Below are 13,444 nucleotides of genomic sequence, written 5' to 3'. Positions count from 1 at the left end.
CACGGAAATAATATACTTACACACATCCATAATATGCAATATATGTAAGTACGTATATTTCTTGGCATTTGTTAAGTTGACGGCTTTTCAGCAGTTTCTTAACACTTTATCCGAAATGAGAATAAAAGAATACAAAAAGTTTGTACCTGGTTCGTATACTTATTTTATACTTGGAGTTTATTCAATATATTTTATGTAACAAATTCAAATTTTTTTTACATTAATTGTAGGTAAGTTTATCTTTGATTCAAAAAAATATTTTTCCTTTCAATGTTTTCAGATACATATTTATTAATTAATACAGTTGGAATTGTAAATTATCAAAAAAATGTCTCAAATTGCAAGCTTCGTATTTTAAATAAATGTATTTTTTTGTTAGTATAGGTACATACAATATTATTATGATGCTTCGGAAAATATAAATTTTGTTTTGAGCAAAATTTCGCTGGTTTGCAGTATACCGTAATCCTAGAATAAAAAGAGCGAATCACGACATAATCTATGTACCGATATATCTACGTCACGCTAACGCAACGCAACGTTTTCCGTGGATACGATTGCTTGCGTCGACTTTTCCTCTTATTTGACACAATTTTTACTATGTGTTTACTAAACTTATTGGATGCTCAAAACTTAAGACGATACATCAGTGAAACGGCAAATAATTTTCAACTATAGGCGCGACGAAATTTTGGACTCGCTGGCATTCGGAGAGAGAACGTCGAGCTGGGAACATAGCAATTTGTTTCGTGATGGCGACGGGGGTATTAATTCTTAAATCGTGTATAGAAGACTAAAAACGTTACACATTTACTTGAAAAAGAAAACGTAACGAGTAAATCTCCATTTACTCGCGGACTGAAGTAGTAGTTTGCAATCTCGACGGCAATCTTTCCTCTTGCAATTTACCTTTCGTCACTAATATTGAATTGGGGTTGGAAGGTTTTTGCGAGATAGCTAACATAAGTTTTGGATTGTTGACATTCGTAGCCGGGACAAAGACGTACTTCTTCTTCTGTTCCGGTTCGTTAATTTTATTATTACTCTTCAATCCGTTGATGGGAAAATTTTCTATCGCAGGTCTATTAACCGCCGAAGGCCGTCACCTCATCCGTGCCAGAAGTGACGTTGAATAATGTATTACTAGATGGTATATTTTGTCCTTCGATCCCTTGAGGCAAGATGTCATTTTCTTTAATGGTTTTTTCAGTAATATACAAATACAACATGTTTGTGTTTATTTTAGAATCAGGGTCTTTTTACTGGTTCTCCGCCACCGGCCGCTGTCATCTGTCAGTGAGCGCAGTGTTGCCAACCGAACTATAATTATAGTACATTTTGATTCACGTACTATTCGAAAAGTTACATTTTCGTCCGCGTACTATTAAAAAAGTATAGTACGTCAAAAATACCACAATTAAAAAAATGCTATTTTTTTATAGTACTTATTCCACTTTAATTAATATATTAGGACCAGTTTCGTCCGCCTCAGTGGGACATTTTCAACGTTGAAAATGTCCCACTGAGGCGGACGAAACCGGTCCTAATATATTAATTAAAGTGGAATAACAACTATAGAAAATAGCATAAATAAGATCTCAGTGTGCGATTTTAGTCAATGGACATGGTTTTGCGTTGTATACCTACTCTAAAAAACTAACGTGACAGTTAATGACGGCGGCCGGTGTTAGCATTTTTCGGTCGTAAGAGGTGTTATAATTAAGTAGGACATCGGAATTTCTCGAATTCTCCGTTATGTTTGTGACAAACAAAAAACTTTCATTTTCTCTACACGTACTATAATTTTTGCCGAAAGACTATAATGGCTTGGACCGCGTACTATAATTCGATGACAAAAAGATAGCTAAAATTCAAAATGGCGACTGACAGATTACGATGACGGAGAACCAGTAAAAAGCACCTAGAATCACTATCAATAATTAATTTGACCTTACCTGCGACCATCTCCGGTGAAGAGCCATGTAGCTCTTAGAAAGACCTGCTGCTTAGGTTTACTTTCATTTACAATAGATTGAAATTCAGGAACAGGTTTCTCATTAATTTCTTTCTCTGGTTCTTTTAACGCGGTCTCGTCCAGGATTTAAGGGAGGAAAGCCATCCCAGAAGTCTTCCAGTGCCGGTACACCCGCAATACTATCGGTACCACTGTCTCTACCATGTTCAATCACATTTTCTGGAAACCGAGACACTTTTAATGCGGACAGCATTCACTTTGGCCGAGTGGTAATTTTAGACATCCAAGCCAGCTTGTTTTCTGTAAAGTGGGTAATCATCTCACCTCTAGCTTGTATTCCTTGAAGAGATCACAGCTGTAGGTGATTAGTTCAGACCAAAGCGAATATTCGCAGCGAATTCGCAACGCCCTCGCTATCGCTGTTACCGTTTGGATTTGATGGATTTGATGCGAATTTCGCGTTTGGCCCCACACCAAAGCGTCAGCGACGCAGCCATAGACTAAATAATTTTATTTACGCGCCAGATTTAAAATTGTAAATATTATTAATATTTACGCCAATTATTCTATAATTTTTATGAATTAAATATAAAAAATACACGTACACTATAGCGCTTTCAGAATTGCTACAACTTTTACCCACTTCGCGTAAAGTGTATTTTAATTATCTGAAAACAAGATGGCAGCATTGGAGGCAGCCATAGACTAAATACTAATGTCAAAGTGACAAGTCTTGACAAACAAACAAAATGTACTCGACAACGAACGACGAAGAAGCGTTTTTATTACTATGCTTGGAAGAGGATGATAATGCCAGGTTTGACTATTCACACCATTACGTGTTTTATTTATTTTCATCCAATTCATAAACCATTTTCGACTAATTTACCTACTATTTTTCTTCTCAGGGAAAAAAGAAAATGGATTCATGACATCAATTTACAGAGAAGAAGGTATGGAGAATACCACACTTTGATGCCTCAACTACGCAAATATGAAAAGCGTTTCTACATTTATTTTCGTATGACCTTCGAATGTTTTGACGAAATATTGAATGCCATCACAAATGACATTCGAAAATGTGATACAAACTATCGCGAAGCCATCTCGCCTGATGAACGGCTAAGTATTGCATTGAGGTAAAAAAAGATGATGTATAATGATATAATTAAGTATTATTATCAACATGTCTAAATAGAATCACAAAGATTATGGGGAATATATATTCGCACAATTCAATAGACTGTTTTCACAAAGCACTGACAACATTTAAAAAGATGTTTATCACATCGGAAATGGATGATATTCACAAATCAACTACAACTGTCAAATGATCGATTTGCAAAATATATAATTTATATTCATTGCTCAATTCTATATTGTCAGTGAGCTATTGTAATTTCATCGATTTAGTGTGATGTTGACATTAGCGTGTACCTATTCATTAGTAATATCGTCTTATTTCCCATGAGTATACCTGACAAGTATGCTCTTTTTCTTTGATCTCCACAGCCTACCTCTTTCCAAGTCACCCTTTGCCAGTACTGTCTATACCTACTCACTGTACTACTTTACCAGTTGGCATTGCATTTTAGCAAATTACAATATTTAATCAATAAAAATTATAGTGTGTTTTAGGTGTATGGATGGAGAGATATGTAATAAAATATCTTGAAAATTTATAATAAATTTATTAAACACAATAATTCCGGAACATAAACCCAAAACTTTGGAAATAAAAATAGTAAGATGAAAAAAAAGTAATTTAAGTAAAGATTAAAAGGCAAGGAAACAGTAAATAGTAAAAACACACATACAACTTCCTGGCATAACAGATATTAAACATGCATCTATGTAAATCAATAAAATAAATCATTATAAGATCACACATTTTTCTCATCATCTCTCGGTCAAGTTATTACACATTACACGTTTTCACATGAAAGTGAACATAGCATTTAGGTATATTATGTAATATTATGATAACATTGAAAACAAAATTTATTTATGTACTTACTTCCATTATTATTTTTATATACATTAATACTGAATGATCGTTTTGACATTATATTATATTATTGCAAATTTAGGCTCTATGTTACGACCATACTCCCTGGATAAACGTCAGATTTTTATATTCAATATATATTCAATTCGTATAGTGACTATAAAAATCTGACGTTTATCCAGGGAGTACGGTCGTAACATAGAGCCCAAATTTATGAACAGTATTACTATTCAAAATTTGTTTGCCGCTGGTTTCCTGTAAACCGACAAGAATCGTGTTTTATTTAGACATGAATTTTATCTCAGTACTATACTTACGCTACGGTACTACACCCACGGTGGCCGCACGGCTTAAGCGTTGGACTATCACGCCGTGGGTCTCAGGTTCGAATCTTGGGTCTGGCAAGTACGCATATTGTTTTTCAATTTGTGTGTGAGTCAGGGTATGGACCTAATAGGTTGAGCAAGTGGCTGACATCCATTTCTCGTAAAAAAACAAAAATCTGTCAATACAAACCTCTACTCTGTGGAGGCCCATATGATCCTATCAGGATCGGACATGGTCGGGGGAAAAAAAAAAAAAAATTACTATAAGAAATTATAAATAAATACCTACTGATCCAGATTGAAAAAGGCAGTTAGGTATATACAGCAAAGTAGAAGATACTATTCAGTATAGACGTTTAGAGAATTGGGTTTAATTACATACATAACATTAACTATGAAAAAAGATGATGGCAACTCATGCGTGTACAGTAATTCTTGACCATTACAATAAGCAATTCCATGATGAAGAACATAATATAATAGGGCACAATAATATCTGGACATATTTTTAGTTCAATAGATTTCTAAAATAAAACTATTCAAAATTAATATTTATTTCAATTCAATTCAAATATCAATTTTTTCAATCTCCGTATCTTCGTGGCCATCCAATCAAAACTTTGTATGTCGTCAGGTTCTTCGCATATGTTGGATGACATTTTGGCGAACGTCAGAAATGGTCGGAACGACGACATTTGGTCGGCCTACATCCATTTCTTCTTATATATGTTTTCTTGGCCGGTTTTTGTTTTTCTGGACCGGAGATCCTTTGCATATGTGTCCCGTAAATTCTTCCATCTTTTTTTAGCTTGTTCACCTAAACAAAAATAATTATTTTACAGATTTCTTGCGACCGGTGATACTTTCTACACAATTGGCCATAGTTTTCAACAGTGAGTGCAATCGTGACACAAGTTTGTGAAGCTATATGCAGAAAATTAGAAAGTGAATATTTACCCCAACCTACAACAGAAACTTGGAAACAATCTGCTGAAGGGTTTAAGAATTTATGGCAATTTCCTAACTGTATCGGCAGTGTAGACGGTAAGCACGTCACCATCAAGTGTCCAGGCAAAACTGGCTCTAACTACTGGTGCTATTTAAATAAATTTTCAATCGTGCTTATGGCTATCGTTGGACCAGATTATAAATTCATATGCGTCGACATTGGTGGTTTTGGCAAGAACAGCGATGGAGGAATTTTCGAGACTTCCATCATGGGAAGACGATTTGAACCAAATAAAACGAATGTTCCGGGACCTAAAAATCTCCCTGGACAGAATCAACCTTGCGAGCTCGTCTTAATCGGAGATGAATCTTTCGGTCTGAAAACATATATAATGAGACCCTTCCCATATAGACAATCGAGGACAGATCCTTTGAAAGAAAATTACAATTTAAAACTCTGCGGTGCAAGAAGAGTAGTTGAAAATGTCTTTGGCATATTGGCTCAAAAATGGCAAATATTTTATAGACCAATAGAAACAAAAGTATCCACCACAATTCTTATTTGAAAACGACATGTGTTTTACATAATTTTGTGCGAACAAAAAATTGCAATGATCGGTTTTTTGAATTTTTAGAGCCACCGGAGCCTGAGCTTAGAGCTTTTACTAATTTAAACAACGATCCAAGACGTGCAGCGGGATTAGCATTTTCTACTCGAGAAAAGTTTGTAAACTATTTTAAATGAATGAATACTAAAATAATTACAGGTATAGCCAAAAAGTTAAATTGAGATTAATCCTGTGCTGTTATGCTGCATTGCAGTGCCTTTAATAAAACTTACTGTCACTACATATTGAATATCATTCTCATATGGCATACCTATATCTAATAAATTCAACATAATACTCGTATATCATATTTCAATAAGTACTCAATATGATTAATAGTTTGTGCACATAATGTCTATTGAAAACTGACAATAATTTGGAATCAATATTAAAATAGATTCATACTAGGTACCTCAAACCATTAGTATAATTTATTACGAGATAATTTTTGTAAAATATTCACTTTTATCGTAAATATTTTACAAAAATTATCTCGTAATAAATTATACTAATGGTTTTATAAATGCGTTTAAAAATTAATAATAGTAAAAAATCTTAACACCACTGCACAGTTATGTACCGTAATATGACTATATTCTAAAACATTAGAGCGAGAGGTTTAAAAGAATACTATTTTATGTAACAAAAATACTTTATGCAGTCATCAAATGTTTAAAATAACTATAAAGGATAATAAGGCTTCAAAATTATATAAATAGATTATCTACAACGTTTAAGGAGTGCCCAGGATCATGGTTTGAAAATACAATAAAAACTCAATTTTGACCTACGACGAGCACGTGGGCCGTTAAAACTACTTTAACTGAGTCATTTACCTTGACAGCTGTTTCAGCACATAAACTCATTTTCGGAACATTCAACAATAATTTGTGATTATAAAAGAGCTACAGGTCATGTAGCAAATTAAATACGCTTAGTTAAATAATAAATATGTACCAAATATTTTACAAAATATCTACACCACATACATCCATCGAATATGGTATATAAAATACAGATTCAAGTATCAAATAATTCTTGGATAAATAGATGTTTATGTAAGTATACGTTTTTTTAAATACTTACATGATACTGTGTTGTATAACATTTACATTTATATTTTTGATTTTGATTTACATACTTAAATCTACCTACATAAATTTGTAATGTACAGTAGGTACTTAATTACATTTTTACCATTAAGACATTACCATTATTCGATTCTATCCACCCGCCATGTCTATAATCACCCCAACGCTGAATAGAAAGAGACATCACACAAAATTGGCTGTTTGATAATAAATGGTAGTTGAAAAATATTTTAGAGTATGATTATGTCCATAGAAACAGGTTTTAAGTCATTCATGTTTGTCCGAATAATGTGTAGCAGAAAAATAGAATATTGCCTAATGCAGACCAAGATATACCTACCTACATAATATTACATGAACAGAAGTTTAAGAACATCTCAATTAAGTTTAAAATGTTTGTAGGTATACAAATTAATGTGAAACAGAAAACATTGGTTATGTTAGGTAGGTACGTGGAACATGTAGATATTATCTTGGTTCGCGGTCGGAACTAGGCAAAACCAGTTTATTAGCTCAATATACCAATACATAATGAAGGAAATATATAGTAGGTATGTAGGTACATATCGTTTTTGTGATTGAGGTCTATTGATATCAACACAACCTAGGTACGTCGTACTGTAGGTAACCCAATAGTAAGTAGGATGTGTAAGGTTTTAGGTCTAAAACCTTACAAAATACCACCATGACGACATGGAGTACCTACTTATCTACCTATATGTATATTATATCTTTAGCCACAATAGAAATGCAATGCTGCATAATGTTAGATGCAAAAAAATAATCTTAAAGACTACCTACCTAACCTAAAAAAATATTATCAAGATATTATCGACGAATATACAATGGGTATTTACGTGACCGATACCGAATATGATTGAAGTATTGTAACTGATACCTAATTTTAACATTATTGATATGACTGCTCGAAAGTCGAAACCAAAACGTCAAACGATCGCAATAAGTTAGAACTGTCAGTGCACTAACAATCAAAGTTATAAAGTTTCTGTTATTAAAGGCTGTGCATGACGCAAATTAATAATATGTATTTTTTAAATATCCGGACTTTAGATTAAAGTTAATTATTTATAATAGCGTATTCATCCTGTCAAAAAACGTTACATACTTTGGTTAGACAAAGATACCTACATAATATTATTATGACGACCTTCATACCATTTTCAACAATTTCCCTGCCAATTTCATCCCATATCTTATCTTTCTTTCTTATGTTTTGTAGTCACTGTCAGAGAAATCATAAAGGATTGGATATTTCCGGACCAACTCGATCAGCTGCTCAATATCTTCGCCATTTTGATTTTACTGATTCCGTGGCGAAATCTGTCCGCCGCGAATAAATTCGCTGTCGCTGTGTTCCCGAAAATCGCAGCGAATATTCGCTGCAAATTCGCACTCAAGACGCAAAGCGGTCGCGCAAGCGTGCTCTGTCCCGTAAGCCAATATGAGCTTGATTGGCGAATAATTCGCTGCAAATTCGCACTCAAGACGCAAAGCGGTCGCGCAAGCGTGCTCTGTCCCGTAAGCCAATATGAGCTTGATTGGCGAATAATTCGCTGCGAATATTCGCTTTGGTGTGTGGAGACCTTTAGTGTGGCTGTAAGAAGGTACAATCTAGTATGCACCACCGGGAGGGAGGGGCGGGGGGCAATTTGAATGTTTTGGGGAGCAATGTGCAAATCGTTATATTTGTTACATTTTTTTGTGGAAAAACGCATTTTCGATATATTTTTTTTTGATATTGCAACCCTGACTTTTTGAACAATTTGATATTTGAGGGTTACGCCAATTGGCCTGTACAGTGACGATATTATAGTAATTCAATACTGATTTCACCAGGACACACCATTGTCATTGGAGGCCGTATCGTCCCATTATCGTGGGGCCAAGCACCGGGTCTGCTCTTACTCTAGCATTATAATCCCCCATTACAATCACGCGGTCTCTTTGGGGGATGGCAAAGACTGCCGCATGGAGAGAATCATAGAAGGCATCGTTTGTCCGCGCGTCGGCATCCTCAGTGGGGGCGTAGCACTGAAAGACGGTCAAGGAGCTACTAGGCGTCTTGAAGGAAGCACGTATCATTCTCTCCGAGATTGGACGAGGGAACGGGCCGCTCTCTTTGATATCAATACTGCCACTCCCTGGCGATGATATTGCTCCTGACCTGAGTAGACAATAGATTAACCCTCAAACTTTCTCCCGGCTCCTTTCCAGCACACTTCGCTCAGCCCTATGATGTCCACACAGTAGGTGTTCATGATGCGTGTGGCGTGCAGGTCTTTTCCGGAGGTACGCAGGGTGCAAACATAATAAGTTCCACATCTACTAGCGTCAATGTGTCCACTTAAGGCCGACCAGGCGTTGGCCACCATTCTCCTCATTAATACTTTGTTCATTTCTGAAAATCGAGCATTGCGATACTTTTCATCTTCACTAGTTTTCGGAATTATATCGCCATCGTTTCTTGTGAAAGACATGGAAATAGACGGAGTCAATTTATATTGCGATCAGGAAAAAAGTATTCATCTCTTGGTCAGTACCATCATAATCATCATTGGTGAAGTTCTCTGCGACAATTGGTGTTGGGACATCATCGTTACTTCTTAAACTAGTTTCTGTAATTAAAAAAATACGATTATTTAGATAAAACATTTTAACATCCTCAACAATAAAACAAGACTTGAAACATGTAAGAAAACATATAATAGCACCTATTTGTTATGATATCAGGCCTTCAGTATTACCTATAGCTAGGCAAAGGTATAATGCAAGTAAAGAAAAAAGCTTAAGAAAACAACTTTTAGAGTGACTAGATTAAAAACTAGTATCAAAAGGGTAACCTAAAAAAGCCGTGAGGTAAATAAAAATAAGGAATTAATTACGTACCTTTCATAATTTCATTGTGTTTGCTGTTAAATTTGTGTTCTAGTAGACATTATTCACCTTTATTTACTTTTTCATAAAATAATATATTATAAAAATACGGTGAGACTTTGCACAGTAGAATAAATTTAGACAGTATTTGCGCTTGGCCGTAGTCATGGGGCGTGTAATATGCGGAATAGGCGCGAGGACGGGCACGGGTAGAGTGTCCGTAGTAGCCCGCGCGCGTCCGGTCGTGTTCAGCGTCAAATCAGGGATAGGAAACCATAAACACAGAAAAGTTTTTGCTGGAAAACTCCTATTTGAAATGGCAAAACTTTGCAGCAAAATATGGGGACAATGAAATCAATATGGAAAGCACTTTAACAGAAGAATTTTATAACTTATACAAGAAACTGCAGGAACAACCAGACAAATTTTTCTAATAAGAGTAACATGAGCAAATATTTGATTAAGTATATTCTAATTGACTTAAGGGCCCGCTGAAGAGCCCGCAGTTCAAATATAATTCAGTATAAAAAGGACCTCGGCGTCGTAACTACGTCAATTTAAATCGATCTTTTCGCAAAAATCACTAATCATCGGAGATTTTATTTCAAGAAATATTATTATTATTACTGATAATTTCTGCCGCGCGGAGAATTATTATTATTTTATGAACACCTGCGAGATGAAGCCGATCAGAAAACAGGGCTGTCAAAATAATATTAAGCATTCATATTTTTTAAATGTTAATTTCATCATGGTTTTTAATCAAACCTGTGCAAGTACGTACTGATAACTTGGCTGGATTTTGTAGCAAACATACTATTGATATATATACGGGTATATTATTATTATAACCCAATTCAAATTGAACATAGGTTGATACTCAAATACTATTATAGTATGTTTATGATTTCGAGAAAATAATACGATGGTATAATTAATCCATATCAATTATTTGAAAACATTACATTCGCACTTTGCACAAAATTACAAACACATTCGAAGTTTGCCGCACACGTACAGACCACGTGATATTTGTTTACGCAAAATCGTCGCTTTTCAAAATGGCGAATTTGATTACCAGATTTTACTGCGATGAATCAGTATGTTCCTTTTTGTCTTTTTTTATTCGTAGGTTTGTTTACTATGTACACCGAGAAATTTCCATTTATAAACTCGGAAACGATTTTTACAGAAGAGTTTTGGAATATAATGCAACCAAAACTGGAAAAAAATTCTATCATGGGTGTTGACTTCCTGAATTAGCTAACCCCAGGTCCATGCCACTACGTGAACCACAGTGGATATTAAGCCATTTCCACACTGGCAACAAGTTGCTGGCAACCTCATTAAATTTTACGATACTTACCATAATTGCTTAAGAAATTTTACAATAATTATCGTAAAATCTAACGAGGTTGCCAGCAAATTAACTTGTTGCCAGTGTGGACCCGGCATTAGATGCACAAAACTTAAATAATATATATTATAAATAAAAATTTAAAATTATAAATATATATTATGATTTATGTCTTCGACAGCCCTGATGAAATAAATGTGAAATATGAGTCGGATCAGTCACAGAGCAAATTTATTAACACAAACAACTTTGACACGACCTTTTTATATTAACTAGTAGACCAGATATTATGGACCACATGTTAAAAAATCATATTTTCAATTCTCAAGGCCAATTCTGTAGAACGTCCTCTTAAGGTTTTTACTATTCTTTTTGAGCCATTTTTGCGATCCGAATATCGCCTTTCGGCATCTTCAAACACCACCAATGGTGAATACACACTGTCATCTAATACAGTTAATTCCTGTTTATTTGGTAAATTTATATTTTTATTAATTTAAATTTAAATTCCATCAAGTACCCTTGGTTGATATTATATTTTGATAATATATTGTATAATATAATAATTATAAGGAAACTTAGTTTAAAAATGACTTTTGGGTTCTTAAGGTGTGAATGAATGTAGGTGTAGAGTATACGCTTCATAACTTTGCACCCCGGCTCTAGGATGGAAATGACGTACCTACTTAATATATTTAATTTTTATTGTGTTTATATTTTTTTATTAAGGAAAACAAACATTTACATAGATTACAAATATGTATAAAATAGACTAGAAAAAAGATATTGCAACCAGCAAAGTTTCCATATAAATTATAATATAGTTAAGCCTAACAATATATAAAGCAAGAAGAACATAAAATACAGAGAAATTAGATAAAGAGATAAATGAGAAAGAATATTTTGAATAGGAGAAATCTCATGAATTGAGACTTGAAAATCTTTAGTCAATGTTGGTTGCTTGGATGTAGATGGAGTCAGGTCCGATAGTTGCTCCAATGATCCAGGCAATGCTCCTGGCTGTGGTTCTGAACTACTTAAAGCTTCAGATGCAACGAAGAGGTGGTCTTGAAGGATATGTCTATTTGGTGGCCAAATACCCGAACTTTTGAAACCATTAACAGCATTTCCAATAGTTGCTGAACGTTCATAGCTCTCGTTTAGTAATTGCAAACCTGGTATTGTGTTACTGGCTGTCCAGCCAGCATTTGCCCGCGGCCATTTTTCCATAGCTTGTGTGTAGTAGGCACTCAAAGGTTTAAAGAAAGACACATCCAAAGGTTGAAGTCGATGAGTGGTATGTCCAGGCAAATTCAAAAGAATTATACGATGTTATCTTGGAAGTAAAAGTGCATCTAAATTTTTAGTGTGCGTAGTATGGCCATCGAGCAGCAGCAATACTTTTTGTTGAAGCGTAAGCTTAACAATTTCAATGAAATGTTTCATCCACGCGACGAATAAATTGGCATTAATGTAGCCTGTTTCAGACACCGTAACAATACTCCCTGCAGGCGCGCCTTATTGAAGCTGTGGATTCATGCGCATTCTTTTAAAGATAATCATTGGTGGAACATAATGACCAGCAGCGCTAACAGCACAGACCACTGTTGTGTTGACACCTCGCTCTGCGCTTGTAACAGTGCCAATTTGTTTCTTACCTCTATGCCCGATAATTTTCTGGGGCCTTTTCTGCACCGTGGAAAATCCCGATTCATCCATATTGTAGATGGCAGTGGCGGTAATTTTATTTTCATCAATGACTTTCCAACATGTTGAAGAAATGAGTAATATTTTCTCGATTGTTTTGATGGAGATTATACGATGTATTACGATGATAATCCTTATGCAAATCTAGTATACAATTGTTTGTTATAGTATTTTTCTGTCTCTATTTGCTATCTGGATATGCCTAGTTGATATTTTTGCCTCAGATTGATGGTTGGGTCGCATTCAGGCCTGGAGGAGGTGACAGTTTGCGTGGTATCAGTACCTAATAATATTTTAGAAAATATTTACTCCACCTGCATCCATTGAATATAAATAATTCTTGGATACATACATGGATGTTTTGGTAGACTAAGCCACGTATTTTCAAAAGCATCCCCCATCTCAGAAACCACTGTACCATCTCATTGTATTTTCAGAGTGTATTTTTGGAGTGTGACAAAGTGGCGCGCGCAAATGTAACACATTAATTTGGCATGGGATGGAAGTTTTGCCCGCCGATGCGACATAA

At 34.9% G+C, this 13,444-nt stretch overlaps 1 long non-coding RNA gene across 1 annotated transcript; it reads left to right on the top strand.

Annotated features, from left to right (window-relative positions):
- The first annotated feature begins 2,705 nt into the window (after positions 1-2,705).
- Positions 2,706-5,538, top strand: LOC147079609 (uncharacterized). The gene is made up of 3 exons (XR_015070022.1): positions 2,706-2,792; positions 2,884-3,114; positions 5,152-5,538. It is a non-coding gene; the product is annotated as an uncharacterized LOC147079609 (long non-coding RNA).
- Positions 5,539-13,444: the final 7,906 nt, after the last annotated feature.

This window comes from Rhyacophila brunnea, unplaced genomic scaffold (assembly GCF_057557595.1).
Source record: "Rhyacophila brunnea isolate RB1 unplaced genomic scaffold, BYU_Rbru_1.0 scaffold_1, whole genome shotgun sequence".
NCBI lineage: Eukaryota > Metazoa > Arthropoda > Insecta > Trichoptera > Rhyacophilidae > Rhyacophila > Rhyacophila brunnea.
Note: the sequence above shows the minus strand (reverse complement) of the source record. Positions and strands in the feature narration are given on the sequence as shown.